We start from the raw sequence: 22,099 nt of genomic DNA, 5'->3' as shown, positions 1-22,099 counted from the left end.
GATGCGGTAAATACAAAAGGTAAAGAACTCATGAAATTGCTCCAGTGTGTGTGTGTGTGTGTGTGTGTGTGTGTGTGTGTGTGTGAATTTAAAACATTGTTGTAATATTTGGTGGTTATGGCATTGGTGACCAACTCATTCTGTTTCTGCGACAGTCACTCCTAACAATATCAGTTGCAATAACTACATAAATGCAAGGCGGTGTCCAGCGGTCTCTGTAACTCCCCCCCCCCCCCCTCCTCTGTCCACCACCCTCCGTTACACGCCATCGACAACTCGACTTTTCTTAGTTGAAACGTAGAGCAAGTTTACATTGAACTGTTATCGCACATCGCACTAAAATTACTTTTGGGACTGAGAACTGGCTTAAACCCGAGGTGGATAGCCCTGGGATGATTAGCGAGTCATGGAATGTATATCGGAAAGACGGATTAGAGACCATACGAGGACAAGTATTCATTGTAGTTGACAAAAATATTGGCTCTATTGAGGTCGAAGTTGTGACAGTGAAGTCATCTGGGAACGTACAACAGGACTAGGAGAAACCAAATTAATTGCTGGTTGCTTTTACGGGGCACTCGATTATGCTGTGGCAGTTCTAGAGTGATTCAAACAATGTGTATGGTCTGTAGCGCGTAAATACCGAGATCAGGCAGTACTAGCTGAAGGCGACTTTAACCTACCGAGCGTAGACTGGGATGTCCATGGATTCATTGCGGGGGATGTAGACAGACAGTCATACGAGGTACTTTTGAACACTTTTTCCGAAAACTACCTTGAGCAGCTAGTTCGGCAGTCCACTCGCAATAGAAATATTATAGATCTGGTAGGTGTGATACAAATAGGCCGCACCTTACCGACAACGTCAGAAACGGGGATTTGCGATCAAAATTTCATTACAGGAATTACGGTTACGAAAGCTAAAAATAAGTTACGAAGCCTAGGAGAGTGAAATCTCATTACAGGAATTATGGTTACGAATGTTAATAAATCAGTTAAGAAGCCGAGGAGAATGTTTCTGCTAGAAGGAAGAGATAAGCGGTTATTAGTGTGTCACGTAGACAGTGAACTGACATCCGCTAGTTCCACTGACATGGATGTACAGGAATTATGAGCAAAGTTTTAGCAAACCGTAAATCGCGATCTGGATGGGAAAGACCCACAGATTTGGAAATTGCTGAGGAGAGGCTGTTGCACCTTCGGTTCTAAAGAGAGCGCGCAGATGACGAGAAGGAAAGGTTAGTAGGCATTCATGGGTCTGTGAAAACATCTATCCGCGAAGTACACAACAACTACCACCGTCATACCTCAGCAAAAGTATCTGACATAGTGGCCGACAAAATTCTGGTCGTATGTAGAATCGCTAAGTGGATCTAAGGCTTCCATACAGTACTTGTTGACCAGTCTCAAGATAGCAAAACGAAACCCGAATTTTAATTTTCACATTCAAAAATCGTTCACGCAGGAAAATCGTACAAACATACCGTCGTTTGACGATCTAACAGACTCTCCCGTATGGACGACATAGTAATAAGCATCGATGGCGTAGAGAAACAACTAAAGGAGTTGAAACAAATAAGTCACCAATTAGGTTTTTCAGAGTACTCTACGGTATTGACCACTTCCATTTATCACGAATCTCTCGTCGAGCGCGAAGTCCCAAGCGCCTGGAAAAAAGCGCAGGTGACTCCTGTGTACAAGAAGGGCAAAAGAACGGACCCGCAAAATTACAGACCAGTGTCCCTAACATCAGTTTGCTGCAGAATCCTTGAAAACATTCTCAGCTAGCGCGAACCTCAGCCTGCACTTTCTCTCGTGACATACAGCGAGTTACTGATGAAGGGCAACACGCAGATTCGGTATTTCTGGATTTCCGAAAAGTGTTTGACGCGATGCCCCTCTACAGGCTGTTCAAGAAGGTACGAGGATATGGAATACGTTCACAGATACGCGAGTACCTTGAAGACTTCTTAAGTAACAGAACCCTCTACGGAGAGTATTCATCAGGGACAAGGGCATCGTCCGGGAGTGCCCCAGGGAAATACGATAGGACCACTTTTATTCTCGCTATGATTTGGCTGAAGGAAGGGGAGCAATCTGCGGTTGTTCGCTGATGACGCTGTGGTGTACGGAAAATTTGTGGTAAGTTCCTATGGGACCAAACTGCTGAGATCATCGGTCCCTATGCTTACACACTATTTAATCTAACTAACTTACAGCTAAGAACAACACACACACCCATGCCCGAGGGGGCACTCGAACCTCTGACGGGGGTAGCCGCATGGCGCCTCAGACGACGCGATTTGTCTGTACGGGACGGTGTCGAAGTTGAGCGTCTGTAGGACAGCAGAGAATGACAGATAAAATTTCTAGCTGGTGTGATGAATGGCAGCTAGCTCTAAACGTAGACAAATGTAAGATAATGCAAATGCGTAGGAAAAGCAAACCCTTAATGTTCAGATACGAGTTCTGAAGACTGCATATAGGACGTAGGTGTGACATGTTGAAGAGTACTGTTAGTAGTGGTGGGCAGGAAATCGCGTATCTGTTAGAAATCACAGTGACTGAGAAATCGCAGATATCACAATATCAACTTTACAGAATCTAACTTCGATTTCAGTCACAGTTAGCAGTCGCAAGTAGTATTTCATATTCAAAGACGTGAGCCATCTATTGGTCGAATTTAGCACTCCTTGCTGCGATTTCAGTGACAAGTCGCAACTAAGAGTCGCAAGTAGCAACTAAAAAGCGCAGTTAACAGTGCCATCTGTTGGCCAAAGTTCGAACTACGTCCATCTCTGCAGTACTCTATCGAGTCCAACTGCGATTTCCGTGACAAGTCGCAACTAAGAGTCGCAAGTAGCAACTAAAAAGCGCAGTTAACAGTGCCATCTGTTGGCGAAAGTTCGTACTACGTCTATCTCTGCGATACGATATCGAGTCTAACTGCGATTTCCGTGACAAGTCGCAACTGAGAGTCGCAAGTAGCAACTAAAAAGCGCAGTTAACATTCTTTTCCTAGTGCCATCTGTTGACCGACTTACGTACTTCGTTATGAGAGCCTTGTGCCTCACGAGATCGGTGTGCTGTGTGTGCATATGAAGGACTTATTTCATTAGTGGTACAAGTCCATTTTTGTTCATTTTGAGATGCAGAGTCGTAAAGTTAAATGAGCGCTGAAAAATCTGCAGTTGAGATACCAGAAATATTCAAGCATATGGCTTCTTGCTAGAGATGAACCTTTATTTATGTTTGCTTGGATCATTAATTTCAGAAGCATTATAGACAGAAAAGTGGAGGTAATGGACTTGTACCACTATTGAAATAAGCCCTTCACTTTATATGACGACATGCACATTCAGCATCAGTTATGGTTGGTCAAACACAGCTGTGACTCTGAAAGTATTATATTAATAACAAGCAACATTGCCTTTTTCTCCCGAAAATATCAAGTAACGTAACAAATGTGTTTGATTCTGCTTCCAATATGACAGTTTTGCTTAATACTCCACATGCCTACAGGACATTGCAATATTAACACAGAGGAACTCAGACATCTGTATAAGTGTAGTGAAATGAAAACAGTATTATTGGGTCATATGAATGCCTCACTTTTGTTCCGACACAGTTCAAGACTCGGGATAAAAGTTTTACACCTGGTGCTCTACATGGCAACTTCACACACAAGAACTTTTTGCCGACACTACTACCACCTACATAAGTAAGCTTTTCCTGTGTTACTTTCAAGTACTGCACTTAAGCTATTCCTGATTAAAATGGAGGATCTGTACTTCCCACTTCCATATCAACAGCCTCAAAATGCATATTGTAGACTTTGGGATATGTTACAGGTCAGTGTCACACCAAGATTGTGGATACGGGGAGGGAGGGGGGGGGCGGCATGTCACTCTCCAACTAGTGTTTACCAGTAAATAAGTGGCGGAAAATTACGGGTATAGGACGGCTTAAACATGTGAAAAATGAGATTTTCATTATTCACTCACTGTATTTAACATTTATTATTCCTTTAAAATCGCACAACAACTTCAATAAAACACAGTTTAATCACTCATCTGCACACTTATTTCACAATTATGTCACTTTTAAACTGCAAAATCTTTTAGGAGCTGTCTTGAATCTTCACGAGTCTCTCTCAACAGCCTTGATGTGGATAGATACGTACAGCAACCAGTAATCAGAGTCAGAACTGTGTCTGCAAAATCACAAGGATTATTAAACAATTTTTGCTGTCACTAATTACAAGTAATATAATTGACAGAGTAGATTGCTAAAATTTGCTCTAATGAAAGCGCACTCAATGGGGTATATTTCACATTTGCAAGAACGATCTCACTGAAGTAATTAAGTCCATCGAATCATCGAAACACTTAGAAACTAACCTCTCGTCTGACGAAAACGGTCTAAAGACGCAGTGGCAATTTCTCCAGATCTGATGACAATGATATTTTGAGTAATCACTTTACTGAGTGACTAAAATGTAGTTCGCGTACCAGTGAACATAACAATATGTTAGAATTCATTTTATAAACACGAACTATTACGCTACTGTATGGCTACTTACATATTAATTACACTATTAATATTTTCACAGTTGTTTCTTCAATACAAAATTAAAGCCAACGGCCGGCCGAAGTGGCCGTGCGGTTAAAGGCGCTACAGTCTGGAACCGCAAGACCGCTAAGGTCGCAGGTTCGAATCCTGCCTCGGGCATGGCTGTTTGTGATGTCCTTAGGTTAGTTAGGTTTAACTAGTTCTAAGTTCTAGGGGACTAATGACCTCAGCAGTTGAGTCCCATAGTGCTCAGAGCCATTTGAACCATAAAGCCAACGGAACAACAAACGTAAGACATACTTACCAATGACAGGTTTGTTGAGATGCAATTTTCTGTGTGGACAGATGTAACTTTTTCATACGGTAGTAAGTCGCAGAAATCACAGAAGTAGCAGAAATCGCGGAAGTAGCAGAAATCGTAGAAATAGCAGTGGCGGAGGGATACACGACCTAGGTTCCTTAACTGCGACAAATCACAGTTAAGAATAACAGATACTGAAAAGTAGCATTCACAGAAATCACTGATATCGGAAAATCGCAGTTTAGCCCATCACTAACTGTTATAGAGTTTGGAATCTGTTCCATGTCTGACATCGTGGCAATTCACAGGCGGGCTGCTGGGTTTGTTACTGGTGGGTTCGAACAACGCGCGAATGTTACGCGGAAGCTTAATATAACGAAGTAAATCTAGAGAACTAACTGTAGCGTTTCTAAACTCTGAGTATAAGGATTCGACTGCGAGAATGAGTTTCAAAAACTGACTGTATCAAAGTAAATTGGAAGTGCATATCTAGTTCCCTGTCACTTAAAACATTCGTAACGGTAAGAACCCTGCCTGCATTCAACACTGTGACTCATTAAATTTTTATATTGGTAACTTGGCCCTGGAAAAACTCAATGTCCAGTTTTTTACTATTTAATTTTGGCTTACCTGTTGCTCAATGGAAACACCGTGACATTCATCTTGCCTTACAAACGCGTCGCATTTGATCTACAACTGAGCACTGAGATGCACATGGTGCATTGTGCTCTCATTTTAAAAAAAGGCAAAAATGCTTCGTTCCTAAAAAATATGAAAAAGTAAAAGTCATAACTGATATTTTGGTATGGACTTTGGATGCGGACAATGACTTGGAAGAAATTATAACATCAAATTTAATTAACTTTCTAATTAGAAAAATTCTATGTTGAACATTATCTCTTTCTTTGCTTCAAAAACATTAATACAAAAAAAGAATTATAGTTCTTCAGTGGACAAACGTAAGTAGTCATAAACATATAATGAGATATTTTCAAAAATGCAACTTGTAAAAATGGCATTATATATTCAACCGTTATTGAAACCCCCAAATTCAATTCGAAAATTATGTGTGGCTGTTTATCTTTCCTACTTGTCTCTGGACGTCTGAACCAAGAATGGGTAAATAGAAGCTGCCGCAATAAAGCACAAAATCTAGAATGAATTACCTTAAATTAAATCCTTTTCTGTTACTTATCAAAATAATCATAAAATATTCTTTTCAAAATGCTTCAGTCTCTTTCCTCATCTCAAATAATTAATCAGCAAATCAACATATTGCACTTCCTCAGAATATGACTCTAACTGTACCCCTCGGCTTTGCCGTACTACTACTTACTACGCATCACTGCCGACTATTGGGTCTCCTCGTCTTACTATTAACATTACGCGTCACCCCCCCCCCCTCTGTCACACACAACCCCCCTCCCTCATCGTGTAAAGCAAGCAAGGCTCCGTGTGACACAGCATCTCTGATCTCAGATGACTCTGTGCGCTTATTATTTCAAACAGTACAAAGATGTTTACGCGTTCCTGACATCCAAATACCAGAGAAATGCCCATAAAATTACCTACTGCCTCCTATCACAACCCCTTGGCATCTCCGGCCAGTTTTTTCATAGTTAGATTTGTAACTGAAAAAGGTTCATCTGCAAAATTCGCTAAGGGAGTTAAAATATTCAGATTAAGTACTATAATCATGATGAAAAAGTATATGAGTCCAAATAATACAGTAACAATAGTGATAACGAAAGGAATAAATCATTGTGCACAGGGGCACCAACATGGTCGTATACTTCAGTATCCATGAGATAGAAGTTAAGAAATGTGAAAATCCTTATCACACAGAAATGCCAGAGTTAGTGTTTTATATTTTATTGTTGTAAGTTCTTACTATTTTGTTTTCTTAGCGTAAGTTTCTGCAAGAAACACAGGCTGCACATTGTCTGTGAAATTTCTTGCTAAAACATTAGTTTCGTCACAAATGTTAGTTTACACTGCTCTAGTTTTTGTAGTGATCTCAGTAAAGAGTACTGTTGTCGGTAAAATATACGGAATAGAATTCAGGAACAATATGACAGTACACAGTACAGCATCGAAGTCTTGTGGAATTGTTCCTTGAAGTGATCACTGTCGAAGACTGAGTGTGAGATACAAATTGCTTTCATACCATTGACATCGACAACCGTAGAACAAGCTGATTAGTTCATTGTGAGAAGGCTAGGAGGCGACTCAGAGGAAACTGTATCAGTCTGTTAAATTCTCCACTGACAGCTCAAAGCCAAAGATATCTCACAACCCTGCAGCTGAGCACGAATTTCCACATTTGACACAGAAGTTGCTTTCTGTGCAATTGAAGAGAGCTATGCTGCCTTTGTTATGAAATCGTACATTTCATTTTTGCTTAGTGTCCAAACGTAAATGTTAATCAAATGTGCAATCAAAAAATGCAGAGAGGTAAATGTAATTCCATGTGCGACACAGTAAAAAATGTATGTTCATTGCTTATAAGTAGAACAAAATAATTTCAATAAATAAGCATTGACATGAAATGACAGCATCAGTAAGAAAACCATGTGACACATTTCAGTTACAAAAGAATATGTTTGCATTACACAGTCAGGAATTAATGTTTCTCTGCCTACAAGTTACAAACTGCAAAAAACATATACAATAGTTGTATGTAAAAAATGCTACTTTTTGCAGAATTTTACGAGCTTGTCGAACTACTGGGAAAGAAAGTAGATGAGAAAGAAGAAAAAGGATACTATTTGTTCCCATTCAGAGAAATGTTTTATTATGGAGTCAGTCGTAAGTTTGTCAAAGATAAGTAAAACTTGTTGGTATCTAATCTACGTATGTACTGACTAACAAATCTTATCCAAGAAGTATTTGCTTAATGTACCTAAATATGTGTTAAGTAGAGGGTAAATAATACAGAATTGGTGTACAAAGATTACTGCTGAACATAATGGAATAAACAGAAATCATATGTGAAACTAAGTGGTGCTGACCTGCTGAGAGAAACAAGTATTAAATTAGGAACATGAACAAAGGTAGACTGTCGCATAAACAGAGTGAAAGAACAGTTATCTACAGGAAAAAAAATCGTTTGGAACGTCATGGAAAACCAAATGTAACATCCTCTCCACAACGTTATCAACAAACTCCTTTCTCAGTGCATGCGAAATCCCTTTCTCAGGCAAAAAATTTGCTAAACCTGAAGAATTACAAAGTGCGCATAGCAAGCAAATGACAAGTTCCCTAAACATACTCGGTCTTCCTATACATCATCAATACATCGCATAAAACTCTACCACACAGAGCCAATGTATCGAAATGAAATCTGCATAACGTCATATCCACTTCTAAAATTGCTCCAAGTCGTCCTCATTGGTCTTCAAATCTATATAAAATTACCTAAAACGTTTCGTGACTTTGTTCATAAATACTGCCTTTGCAAAAATTCGACTCAGGAGTCCTTTCTGAAAATAGCGAATTATTCCAACAATTTACCAACTCCTTCAAAGAAATGTTACCTGATCTGCTAGAGCGTCCAATCCCATTTACCTTTACCTGTAAATTCTACTGTATAACACAATCCCCCTATAAGAAAAATTATTAGCTTGATCTCGTACCTGTGAAAACACTTTTTTATGTGTCCATCTTTTGTTTCATCTACCTTTCATTTTATTACGTCCTCCTGATCATGTATCGAAAAAATAAACTACATGACACATAATGTGTGAAGTACAATCCTAAATTAAATCCGCTCCCGTTACTCATCAAAATAATCGTAATAAAATTCTCAAAATGTGTCAGTTTCTTTCCTCATCTCAAATAATGAATCAGTAAGTCAACACGTTCTATTTCCAAAGAATAAAACTGCTACCGCACCACTCGGCCCATGCCGTAATACTACTCACGACGCACCACTGCCGACTACTGATTCCCCTCATCTCTCGATTAACAGTTCGCGTCATCCCCCTCGCATCTTGCAAAGCAGAGATGACCCAAGCAAGCTTCCAGGCGACACAGCATATCTGATGACACTGTGCGCTTATAATTTCAAACAGCACAAAGACGCTTACGCGCACATGAAATCCAAATACTACAGAAATGCCCCGTGATATTATCCACAGCCGCTACCAGTAATACGGGATATTCTCCGCCACGCGTCGTAAGATGGATTGCGGAGAATCGATGTAGATGTATAAAAACTTCCTATCAATCACCGTAATAGCAGCTGAAAAATGGGAAAGCTATTATATACAATGAATTTCTGTTAATACAAATTTCCTTACGTTCAAAATAATTTTCACTTTACGTTTATAAAGCTACATATTGGCTTCCACAATACCGAACACACACTCTAAGATGGACTGAAGAGGACGACGGACCACGAAGGATATATCCAAATAGGACGGAAATCGGTAGACGTCATGTACAAGAGCAGACAAACAAATGAATACAATTTCAGGAAAAAGTGGATGATTTCTTCAAGACAAAGAGCTTCACAAAATGGAGTACCATTTCTTTTCCTAGCAGGACCTCTTTGGTTGTCATCCGCGACGCCCTTACACCACTGCGGTACGGCGACGATATTCTGCACCGTGTTTTGTTGCCTTTCGTGTCAAGCCAATCTGGGATTACATTAGTGCAACATGGCGAGAGATTCTTGCGAGGGTTTCTTTACATTTTAAGTTACCTCTTTGTGATCTTCAGCTCCGAATAGTCTGCGAACCTTGACTTTTTAGGTATTCTTCTTATCTGTAGATTAACTTAATTCTTACTAACAACCAGAATTTGGCAATTCCGATCTTTCAAGGCTGTTAGTGCGCCTTTAAATACAACACATATTAGACGGTAAGTATCTTGTTACATGAGACCTTCTGGGTAAGGAATAATTTGTCCAATACATACATGTATACGTTGATGATAGAAACTTCTGGTCATTGGTATTCCTTGACAGCGTGGTTGGCGCAAAAGACTCATAGCTGACTTCCAAGTACGTCTTCAGCTCTGTTGTTAACGGCACGGAGATCAGAAGAAATACCTCATGCAAGTAGTAAAATACACAAAACAGGACTTGTCCCCTAATAAATTTTGCTACATAATAATTAAAGCTTTATATTTTGAACCATTATCCTGGATAACAAAAATGCATATAATTCTACTAATAAAGTTACAAAATATGTGGAAAATATCGTACCCTCACATTCTGCTGCTTATCGTCTTGCCAGCCAAGCGTACCTTGGGCAACAAGGACGCTAGATCTCTCCCCAGTTGGGTATGTTCGGAGTATTATGGTCAGCGCCTTCTAACGAGATCGGAATGTTGACGATGTAACGTGTCACGTTGACAAAATCTGGCTCGATATCTCTCAGGAGAGGGTCCAACCACTCTACCAATCAGTGCCAAGCTGAATAATTGCGCCGGCCGGCGTGACCGAGTGGTTCAAGGCGCTTCAGTCCGGAACCAAGCGACTGCTACGGTCGCAGGTTCGGATCCTGCCTCGGGCAGTGATATGTGTGATGTCCTTAGGTTAGACAGGTTTAAGTAGTTCTGAGTTCTAGGGGACTGATGACCTCAGATGTTAAGTCCCATATTGCTCAGAGCCATTTGAACAATTTTGAATAACTGCTTGCCAGAGGTGGACCAAGGAGATATAAACTTGCTCAATTTGTGAAGTTCTTTCTCTTCAATAAATGATCCAATTTTTCTGAAATTGTATTCATTTGTTTGTCTGTATATGTACATCACATGTACCGATGTTCGTCCCATTTCCATAATGCTTTCGTGATGCGTCACTTTATATTTTTTTGTCTTAGATTGTATTTTTTCTAAAATTGATGTTCTTAGTACAATGTATAAGAATTAACTCTAAAAATGGCCAGAGAAGTATATCAGTCATCTGAATGATTAAAAGCTGGAAGATTGTGTATATATTAAGCTCTGATGGGGAAAGGCATAGTTTATAAAGAATGAATGATGCTCAGCTCTCTTGCATCTACACTTCGTTTCTAGGTGCTGCTTCAGGGCTGAAGCCCTCTCCACTGAACAGGCAGATGAAAAACTAGAATGAGCAACTAACTTCCCGGCACAGAAGAGGATAGCATATCTTCGCTGTCAACCAGAAGCGGTCATAGCAACCGCACTGCTGAGAACGTGCTTCGTCTACGGAGGAGTGATCTGATGAAATTCTCTTGATGCTCTTGAAAATGAAGTGGCTATGTCACTAACTAGATGCCACAAAATTTTACAGTGGTCCATTGAACATGAGCTACATTTTTACCAATATACACACAGCTTTAGCAGTCTGAATACCGACTCCACTCTTGCGCAACGAGGATCACCTGTGCTGAGCTGATTTGCAGACTTTACGTGCACACTGACTCCAAGACAGCACATGTAGATGTTAAGGTGGCTTGTGGATGTTAAAGCATTAATTCTGAAAAAACTGTAAAATGAGTGCTCAAATGGAAAGGTACGAAACGTCGGAGCAACAAATTCGGTTGAAATTTCCGTACGCCGGTTTGGGATAGCTGAGTGAGATACCTAGGGACGTGAATGAGCGTTGTTACATCTCCATAAAATATTGAAAACTGTGCGCTTAGCAGACAAACTGATGCTCGCCGTCTTGTTCGACGTCCAAGGTATGACAAGCATCGAATTCCTGGAGCACAGAGAAACAATTAACAGTGACGTGTTAGACACTCCGTAGCCTACTCAAGTCCATCGAGAGCAAATGGTCTGGGTTGCATACGGAGGAAGTGATTCTGTTCTACGGTAAGGCGCATCCACACGTGTGCTTAAAAAAATAAATAAAAATACATGCCAGAGGAAGTGCTTCAGCTCGGACGACTAATTGAAGGAAACAGTGGACGAGTGGCTCCTGTCACAGCTACAGGAATTCTGGGAACAGGGAATACCTTCGCTCATGGGTCAGAGGGATAGTGGCACTTGGTGATCACTTTTGAATAGAAACTTCAGTTATACCTACAATGGTATTTCTACTTTTATTTTTATGTATGTCTTTTTAAGCTGTTTACGTCTCATGTGTATTAGTAACTGTTAAAATAGACTCATGACGTGGTTGCACATTACTTCCCTCACGGAATCGAGAGACAACAAGAATTTGATTTTTCATTATTTTTACAGTTATTTAACAGTTTAAAGTTTAAAATGCTGCCATGATTTACCCACTGAGAGCTATAATCTTAACTTAAAGGTAGAACACAATACAACAAGTGTTAAATAATCATCTTTTGGTGTTGCAGTGGTATATAGGAACTAACTTGCAACTATTTTCAATGTGTATATGTGGGTAAAATATATAGGAATTACTGAAACAGTGCACAGAACATCTCACAGCACTCAAAACCAACAGCCCACAGTCAACATTCGCATATCACCTGACAAGACAGGATCAACAAAAGCTGAAACTGACTTAAAGATTCTCAAAACTAGTAACAGCCTATTCCATGAAATTAGCAATAGAAGAAAACTGTCACATCCAAAAATCAGTAGCCCAAGGAAAGAAGTACTAAATAAATGAAACAGTGCAATAAACCCTCTTTGCCACAACCGGAGAACTGTATAAATAACACCCGCCGCGCGAGATTAGCCGAGCGGTCTAAGGCTCTGCAGTCGTGGACTGTGCGAATGGTCCCGGCGGAGGTTCGAGTCCTCCCTCGGGCAAGGGTGTGTGTGTTTGTCCTTACGATAATTTAGGTTACGTAGTGTGTAACTTAGTGACTGATGACCTTAGGAGTTAAGTCCCATAAGATTTCACACACATTTTTTGAAATAACACCCACACCAAAACTCCACATGATCATCCCGCAAAATTAAATTTCTCTCTCCCCCATGCTGCACAACATTCACTCTAGATGCCTGTCCACAACAACCTCTCTCTCTCTCTCTCTCTCCCTCTCCCTCTCTCTCTCTCTCTGCTTCTCCCTCTCACACAGCCCTGAACACACACACCATAAACGCCAACAACACTTCAAATACGCGCACCTCACCCAGACAAACATGCCACGAAAGAAATGGATAGTACACAGCCACAATAACAAGTAATGGCGGCATAAACACAGCACAAGTTCAAAATGTCGCCGAAATTGCCTGTGAAACGACAAAAGTGGTAGAAATCACCGTGTTACCACACCAAAAACAAAGTAGATGAACGCCAAAACATCAAAGCCGTACGTAACACGCAAAATAACGCCATACATACACATTTTCGTTGCGAAATGCTTAATAAACAAAAATAAAAATTAAGGTTTGCTGTCTGCAGATGACATGTTGATTGTGTAGCAGACTCATAGCTACCAACATAAACATTCAATACCTTCACGTCAGATACGTTAACTAATGCGTACATCCACCCTTTTTTACAAATAAGCTATAAAACCGGAACATTAGACGTACCGCAATAAACAGCATACAATGCATCAGCTCGTAATACGTAACTCAGCTGTAAACAAGCCAGATATAATATTTGACAACAATCACTTCAGTCACAGATGTAAACATCTAGCCGGCCTCTGTGGCCGACCGGTTCTAGGCGCTTCAGCCAGGAACCGCGCTGCTGCTGTGGTCGCAGGTTCGAATCCTGCCTCGGGCATGGATGTGTGTGATGTCCTTAGGTTAGTTAGGTTTACGTAGTTCTAAGTCTAGGGGACTGATGACCTCAGATGTTAAGTTCCATAGTGCTTGGAGCCATCTGAACCATTTTTTAAACATCTAGCACAATTTTTTTTCTCTAAACATTAAAACGCAATAACAATTTTACAGAAAAGAAATAAACTAATCCACTGAAGATAGCACGAAACGTGCTGAAACATGTCTGGGTAAAACAAAACCCCAAAGGTGTCTTGTATAAGGCGGGCTTCCTCATCCAAGAAGTATTAAAGTTAGAAACCGTACGTTCCGTCTTGGGACATGGTAACTCATACTGCGCAGATTACCCATACCATATTCATCCGATATTTGAGACTTTCATCAAACTTCACAAACTCAAACCTGTTTGAAACCTTTTCTTGCTGCCCCCCCTCCCAAGCCCATACAGAAAATAATGAAAGGTAAAAAAAAAGGTTTACCATTTACTACGTTTTTTGTTCGTGTAGCAAAACTTCAACATCAGACATGATGTTTCAATTTATTAGTTCCATATTATGAACACTATTCGCAACACACGTTGCAGAGAGTGTCCAGATATAGCTCTGAATGTATTGGTTTCGACATTTTCTGTGGGCTATCGGTGAATAATCCGAAACCAATAAACCCATCATAATTCGGGTTTTTAGCGTTCAACTGTAAAGGTTTTACCTGAGTAATGTATAATATTCAACACATTAACTCATTTGCACAGTAATCACACGTTTGAAGCTGTTTCATACATGATAGCACGAATTAAATGTGACGGGGTAGTTGGTTTTTGAACTAATAGGTAACCGATATATTTTAATCAGTGATATTGCCTTCATCTGCGTATTACGAATATTTGTGAAATTAAGTTCCCAAACATATTGATTGTTAGCAAATAAAAGGGCAATCAACAGAACAAACACAAATTGCAAGCTTCCGTCGCCCGCCATAGCCCACGTCGCCTCGCGACCTTCTCGTTACAATGATATCCGTGCCATACCTTTTGCTTCTGCTACCCTCTAGAAAAATGAAATTGCCCCATGAGGCGATAATGTTGAGGTACTTCAAAGGTCCAGAACAAGGTGCCGCGCTGTGGTAGTTAATACAGCTGTTACTAAAGGAACGTCTCGGAATATTCAACGCACTAAGGTCGTGTGACTCACGAACAGTGTTTTAGCAGTTCTAACGAAAACTACGTAACGCGATTAACCTAAAATCACTAGATAATTATGCATGCAAAAATTCTACTATTTAATGAAAATGGAAAATCTACTAAGATAATTGTAAATATTTGGAAAACGCATTACTTTACACAGCAAGTAGTATGCTTCTCGTATTTATACGGTCAACTCACCAACGCCCTGTCCTTGAGGTAGCGCTCTTTCACATAGGCGCGCAAAGATGGAGGCAATGCCCTCGGCCTGAACAAACGGTGCACAAGCCGAAAGTCACGACAGCGTCCAGATCACATATTTGCAATGCGTACGTGTGAACCTTTGGGAGTCTACCGACAGGCCTTCAGAAATGTGAGTGAAACCGGTAAGCTTATGCTGTTCGAACATTTTTCTGCTTATGTAGTGTTTACTCACGTGCTCAGGTCATGGAAAACCACTGTTCTTTCTAGGTTTTCGTGCCTTAATAGGTGAAACCATTATCCTTATTGGATACTTTGTTGTCCGCCTGTCTGTCCGTCAGTCTGTCCCACTGTTAAAACCCCTTTTCCGAAGGAACGGGCGGACGTACCAGGCTGAAACTTATGTCACATACTGACGTCCATGGTCCCTTGGTTGTGCAAAACAATGAAAGATTCTAAGTCAATGCAAACAAAAGGTGCAGCCATTCATGTCACGCATTTTAATGCTCGCAAACTCACTTGCCGAAACGTATAGGCTATTTCCAGCTGGCCTCGAACATGAAATTTGACAAGAAGCAAGGTATCACGGAACAACTAAAGTAAAAAATCCGAAAACTGTAAATTTGTAATTATATCACACGAAAAAAATTTGTCATTTTTTATCGGACTGTCTGTCGTCCGTCTATTAAGACCCCTGCTTCTCAGGAAGTGGTAGACGTTGTTGTTGTTGTGGTCTTCGGTCCTGAGACTGGTTTGATGCAGCTCTCCATGCTACTCTATCCTGTGCAAAGCTTCTTCATGTCCCAGTACCTACTGCAGCCTACATCCTTCTGAATCTGCTTAGTGTATTCCTCTCTTGGTCTCCCTCTACGATTTTTACCCTCCACGCTGCCGTCCAGTACTAAATTGGTGATCCCTTGATGCCTCAGAACATGTCCTACCAACCGATCCCTTCTTCTAGTCAAGTTGTGTCACAAACTTCTCCCCAATTCTATTCAGTACCTCCTCATTAGTTATGTGATCTACCCATCCAATCTTCAGCATTCTTCTGAAGCACCACATTTCGTAAGCTTCTATTCTCTTCTTGTCTAAACTATTTACCGTCCACGTTTCACTTCCATACATGGCTACACTCCATACAAATACTTTCATAAACGACTTCTTGACACTTAAATCTGTACTCGATGTTAACAAATTTCTCTTCTTCAGAAATGCTTTCCTTGCCATTGCCAGTCTACATTTTATATCCTCTCTACTTCGACCATCATCAGTTATTTTGCTCCCCAAATAGCAAAACTCCTTTACTACGTTAAGTGTCTCATTTCCTAAACTAATTCCCTCAGCATCACCCAACTTAATGCGACTACATTCCATTATCCTTGTTTTGCTTTTGTTGATGTTCATCTTATACACTCCTTTCAAGACACTGTCCATTCAGTTCATCTGCTCTTCCAAGTCCTTTGCTGTTTCTGACAGAATTAGAATGTCATCGGCGAACATCAAAGTTTTTATTTCTTCTCCATGAATTTTAATGCGTACTCCGAACTTTTCTTTTGTTTCCATTGCTGCTTGCTCAATATACAGATTGAATAGCATCGGGAAGAGGCTACAATCCTGTCTCACTCCCTTCTCATCCACTGGTTCCCTTTCATCTCCCTCGACTCTTATAACTGCCCTCTGGTTATTGTACAAATTGTAAATAGCCTTTCGCTCCCTGTATTTTACCCCTGCCACCTTCAGGATTTGTAAGCGAGTATTCCAGTCAACATTGACAAAAGCTTTCTCTGAGTTTACAAATGCTAGAAACGTAGGTATGCCTTTACTTAATCTTTCTTCTAAGATAAATCGTAGGGTGAGTATTGCCTCACGTGTTCCAACATTTCTACGGAATCCAAACTGATCTTCCTCGAGGTGGGCTTCTACCAGTTTTTCCATTCGTCTGTAAAGAATTCGCGTTAGTATTTTGCAGCTGTGACTTATTAAACTGATAGTTCGGTAATTTTCACATCTGTCAACACCTGCTTTCTTTGGGATAGGAATTATTATATTCTTCTTGAAGTCAGAGGGTATTTCCCCTGCCTCACACATCTTGCTCACCAGATGGTATTGTCAGGACTGGCTGTCCGAGAGCCGTCAGTAGTTCTAATGGAATGTTGTCTACTCCTGGGGCCTTGTTTCGACTCGGGTCTTTCAGTGCTCTGTCAAACTCTTACGCAGTATCATATCTCCCATTTCATCTTCATCTACATCCTCTTACATTTCCATAAGATTATTCTCAAGTACATCGCCCTTGTATAGACCCTCTATATACTCCTTCCACCTTTCTGCTTTCCCTTATTTGCTTAGAACTGGGTTTCCATCTGAGCTCTTGATACTCATGCAAGTGGTTCTCTTTTCTCCAAAGGTCTCTTTAATTTTCCTGTAGACAGTATCTATCTTACCTCTAGTGAGATAAGCCTCTACATCCTCACATTTGTCCTCTAGCCATCCCTGCTTAACCATTTTGCACTTCCTGTCGATCTCATTTTTGAGACGTTTGTATTCCTTTTTGCCTGCTTCTCTCACTGAATTTTTGTATTTTCTCCTTTCATCTATTAAATTCTGTATCTCTTCTGTTACCCGAGGATTTCTACTTGCCCTCGTCTTTTTACCTACTGCCTTTTACCTGTTGCCTTCACTATTTCATTCCTCAAAGCTACCCATTCTTCTTCTACTTTATTTCTTTTCCCCATTCCTGTCAATTGTTCCCTTATGCTCTCCCTGAATCTCTGTACAACCTCTGGTTCTTTCAGTTTATCCAGGTCCCATGTCCTTAAATTCTCACCTTTTTGAAGTTTCTTCAGTTTTAATCTGCAGTTCATAACCAATAGATTGTTGTCAGAGTCCACATCTGCCCCTGGAAATGTCTTACAATTTAAAATGTGGCTCCTAAATCTCTGTCTTACCATTATATAATCAATCTGAAACCTTTTAATATCTCCAGGGTTCTTCCATGTATACAACCTTCTTTCATGATTCTTGAACCAAGTGATAGCTATGATTAAGTTATGCTCTGTGCATAATTCTACCAGGCGGCTTCCTCTTTCATTTCTTAGCCCCAATCCATATTCACCTACTACGTTTCCTTCTCTTCCTTATCCTATTGTCGAATTCCAGTCACCCATGACTATTAAATTTTCGTCTCCCTTCAATACCTGAATAATTTCTTTTATCTCATCATACATTTCACCAATTTCTTCATCATCTGCAGAACTAGTTGGCATATAAACTTGTACTACTGTGGTAGGCGTGGGCTTCGTGTTTATTTTGGCCACAATGATTCGTTCACTATGCTGTTTGTAGTAGCTTACCCACACTCCTATTTTTTTTATTCATTATTAAACCTACTCCTGCATTACCCCTATTTGAATTTGTATCTACAACCCCGTATTCACCTGACCTAAAGACTTGTTCCTCCTGCCACCGAACTTCTTCAATTCCCACTATATCTAACGTTAACCTATCCATTTCCCTTTTTAAATTTTCTATCCTACCTGCCCGATTAAGGGATCTGACATTCCACGCTCTGATCCGTAGAACGCCAGTTTTCTTTCTCCTGATAACGACGTCCTCCTGAGTAGTCCCCGCCCGGTGATCCGAATGGGGGACTATTTTACCTCCGGAATATTTTACCCAAGAGGACGCCATCATCATTTAATCATACAGTAAAGCTGCATGCCCCCGGGAAAAATTTCGGCTGTAGTTTCCCTTTGCTCTTAGCCGTTCGCAGTACTAGCACAGCAAGGCCGGTTTGGTTAGTGTTACAAGGGCAGATCAGTCAATCATCCTGACTGTTGCCCCTGCAACTACTGAAAAGGCTGCTGCCCCTCTTCAGGAACCACACGTTTGTCTGGCCTGTCAACAGATACCCCTCCGTTGTGGTAGCACCTACGGTACGGCTATCTGTGTGTGGTAGACGTACCACGTTTAAATGGGTCCTTGGCGTTATAATGATCGTTACCTTCCAAATCAATGCAATCAACAGATACGATCATTTATGTAACATGTTCTGATACTCACAAACACACTCATCGTAGCTTATGGGGCACTTACGATTGAGCAAATTTTTTTTGGGTCATCAGTCCTCTGACTGCCCGCCACGAATTCCTCTCCTGTGCCAACCTCTTCATCTCATAGTAGCACTTGCAACTTCTCTCCACAATTATCTGCCGTATGTGTTCCAACCGCTGTCTTCCTCTACAGTTGTTTTTCCTTCTAGAGCTCCCTCTAGTACCATGGATGTCGTCATTCCCTGATGTCTTAACACATGTCCTATCATCCTCTCCCTTCTCCTTGTCAGTGTTTTCCTCTCCGCATTCCACATTCCTAACCTTATCAGTCTACTATTAACCTACAATGATGAAACCTGGTAAGAAGTAACGTTTCACAGAACAAATAAAGGAACGAATCCTAAAATCGTTAATTTGGAATTATATCACACAAAAATGTTTCTTTTGCCATTTCTTATCCGACGTCAAACTTGAAAATAAAGCAATGAGTAGTTCTGCAGTCAGACTGACTGGGTAACAATAGTAAAAGCCAAACAACAATCGAGAAATGACTTTAATTTTTATGTGACTCGTTTCACTCCATTTCGAGGTGTAGTAATCGCTCTTTGACATCAGATGATCCGACATAAACTCCTGGAAATTGAAATAAGAACACCGTGAATTCATTGCCCCAGGAAGGGGAAACTTTATTGACACATTCCTGGGGTCAGATACATCACATGATCACACTGACAGAACCACAGGCACATAGACACAGGCAACAGATCATGTACAATGTCGGCACTAGTACAGCGTATATCCACCTTTCGCAGCAATACAGGCTGCTATTCTCCCATGGAGACGATCGTAGAGATGCTGGATGTAGTCCTGTGGAACGGCTTGCCATGTCATTTCCACCTGGCGCCTCAGTTGGACCAGCGTTCGTGCTGGACGTGCAGACCGCGTGAGACGACGCTTCATCCAGTCCCAAACATGCTCAATGGGGGACAGATCCGGAGATCTTGCTGGCCAGGGTAGTTGACTTACACCTTCTAGAGCACGTTGGGTGGCACGGGATACATGCGGACGTGCATTGTCCTGTTGGAACAGCAAGTTCCCTTGCCGGTCTAGGAATGGTAGAACGATGGGTTCGATGACGGTTTGGATGTACCGTGCACTATTCAGTGTCCCCTCGACGATCACCAGTGGTGTACGGCCAGTGTAGGAGATCGCTCCCCACACCATGATGCCGGGTGTTGGCCCTGTGTGCCTCGGTCGTATGCAGTCCTGATTGTGGCGCTCACCTGCACGGCGCCAAACACGCATACGACCATCATTGGCACCAAGGCAGAAGCGACTCTCATCGCTGAAGACGACACGTCTCCATTCGTCCCTCCATTCACGCCTGTCGCGACACCACTGGAGGCGGGCTGCACGATGTTGGGGCGTGAGCGGAAGACGGCCTAACGGTGTGCGGGACCGTAGCCCAGCTTCATGGAGACGGTTGCGAATGGTCCTCGCCGATACCCCAGGAGCAACAGTGTCCCTAATTTGCTGGGAAGTGGCGGTGCGGTCCCCTACGGCACTGCGTAGGATCCTACGGTCTTGGCGTGCATCCGTGCGTCGCTGCGGTCCGGTCCCAGGTCGACGGGCACGTGCACCTTCCGCCGACCACTGGCGTCAACATCGATGTACTGTGGAGACCTCACGCCCCACGTGTTGAGCAATTCGGCGGTACGTCCACCCGGCCTCCCGCATGCCCACTATACGCTCTCGCTCAAAGTCCGTCAACTGCACATACGGTTCACGTCCACGCTGTCGCGGCATGCTACCAGTGTTAAAGACTGCGATGGAGCTCCGTATGCCACGGCAAACTGGCTGACACTGACGGCGGCGGTGCACAAATGCTGCGCAGCTAGCGCCATTCGACGGCCAACACCGCGGTTCCTGGTGTGTCCGCTGTGCCGTGCGTGTGATCATTGCTTGTACAGCCCTCTCGCAGTGTCCGGAGCAAGTATGGTGGTTCTGACACACCGGTGTCAATGTGTTCTTTTTTCCATTTCCAGGAGTGTATGATCAATAATCAGTAATTCCTGGATGTCTGACTTTTACTATTGCGACCAAGTCAGACTGAATGTAGAACTTCTGTTTATTATAATAATGGTCGCTTGCCTCCAGCATGACATTATGTCACACATATTTTACTGAAATTAAAGAATTCTCGAAAATCTTGGAAACCCTGCGATCGATATCTTGGAAGCGTCAATGTCGATAAACGGAAAAACTGGTCGAGGTTCTCTATTCCCGGAATCAATGAACCGTCTGTATACATAATTAAGTTTGTATTGTGTCGTCAGTGTGGGAGTCCTACTCGAACATGACCATTTTTTTAAATGTGTAGACCAATAGAAGTTCGTTAATTTCTGTTGTTGAGAGATGAAGCAGTGACAAGTGAAAGTTAACATTTTCTTCCTCAACTCCTACACGTAACCATATTCTTTGGTCTCTTCCATAACGAGATCTAGAAAAACGTAAATTAGTAAGCACCTTTATTGTAGTTCGCATCGTCTTATGATAACTTTGAGCTTTTAGTATTGAATCACTGTTACTGATATTACATTGCACAATTTTTATATTACACATATTTTTTTCTTTTAAGCTGTACGAATAATCAGAAACAGATCGCAGCCGCACGTAAAGTCTATTTTGCTGTTAATGTGCGCTACACTTGGTACTACACACTGTTATAGTCGGCGCACGAACGATGCGATACAGCATCTCCCAGGTAGCGATGATGTGGACATTTTCTCGTTCGACCATTTCACGAGTGTACCTTGACTACCAGGAATCCGGTAAAACGTCAAATCTCCGACATCTCTGCGGCCGGAAAAAGATCCTGCAAGAACAGGAACGACAACGACTGAGGAGACTCGTTCAGAGTGCCAGAAGGGCGACCCTTCCGCAGATTCCTCAAGATTTGAATGTTGGGCCATCAACCATTCAACGAAACATCATCGGAGCCGAAGGCCCATGCATGTACCCTTGATGAGTGCACGACACAACGCTTTACGCCTTGCCAGGGTCCGCCAACACCGACATCGGACTGTTAAGGACTGGAAACATGCTGCCTCGTCGAACGAATCTTGTTTCAAACTGTACGGAGCGGATGGACGTGTACGGGTACGGAGACAACCT

Source organism: Schistocerca nitens, chromosome 1 (assembly GCF_023898315.1).
Source record: "Schistocerca nitens isolate TAMUIC-IGC-003100 chromosome 1, iqSchNite1.1, whole genome shotgun sequence".
Lineage (NCBI taxonomy): Eukaryota > Metazoa > Arthropoda > Insecta > Orthoptera > Acrididae > Schistocerca > Schistocerca nitens.
Note: the sequence above shows the minus strand (reverse complement) of the source record.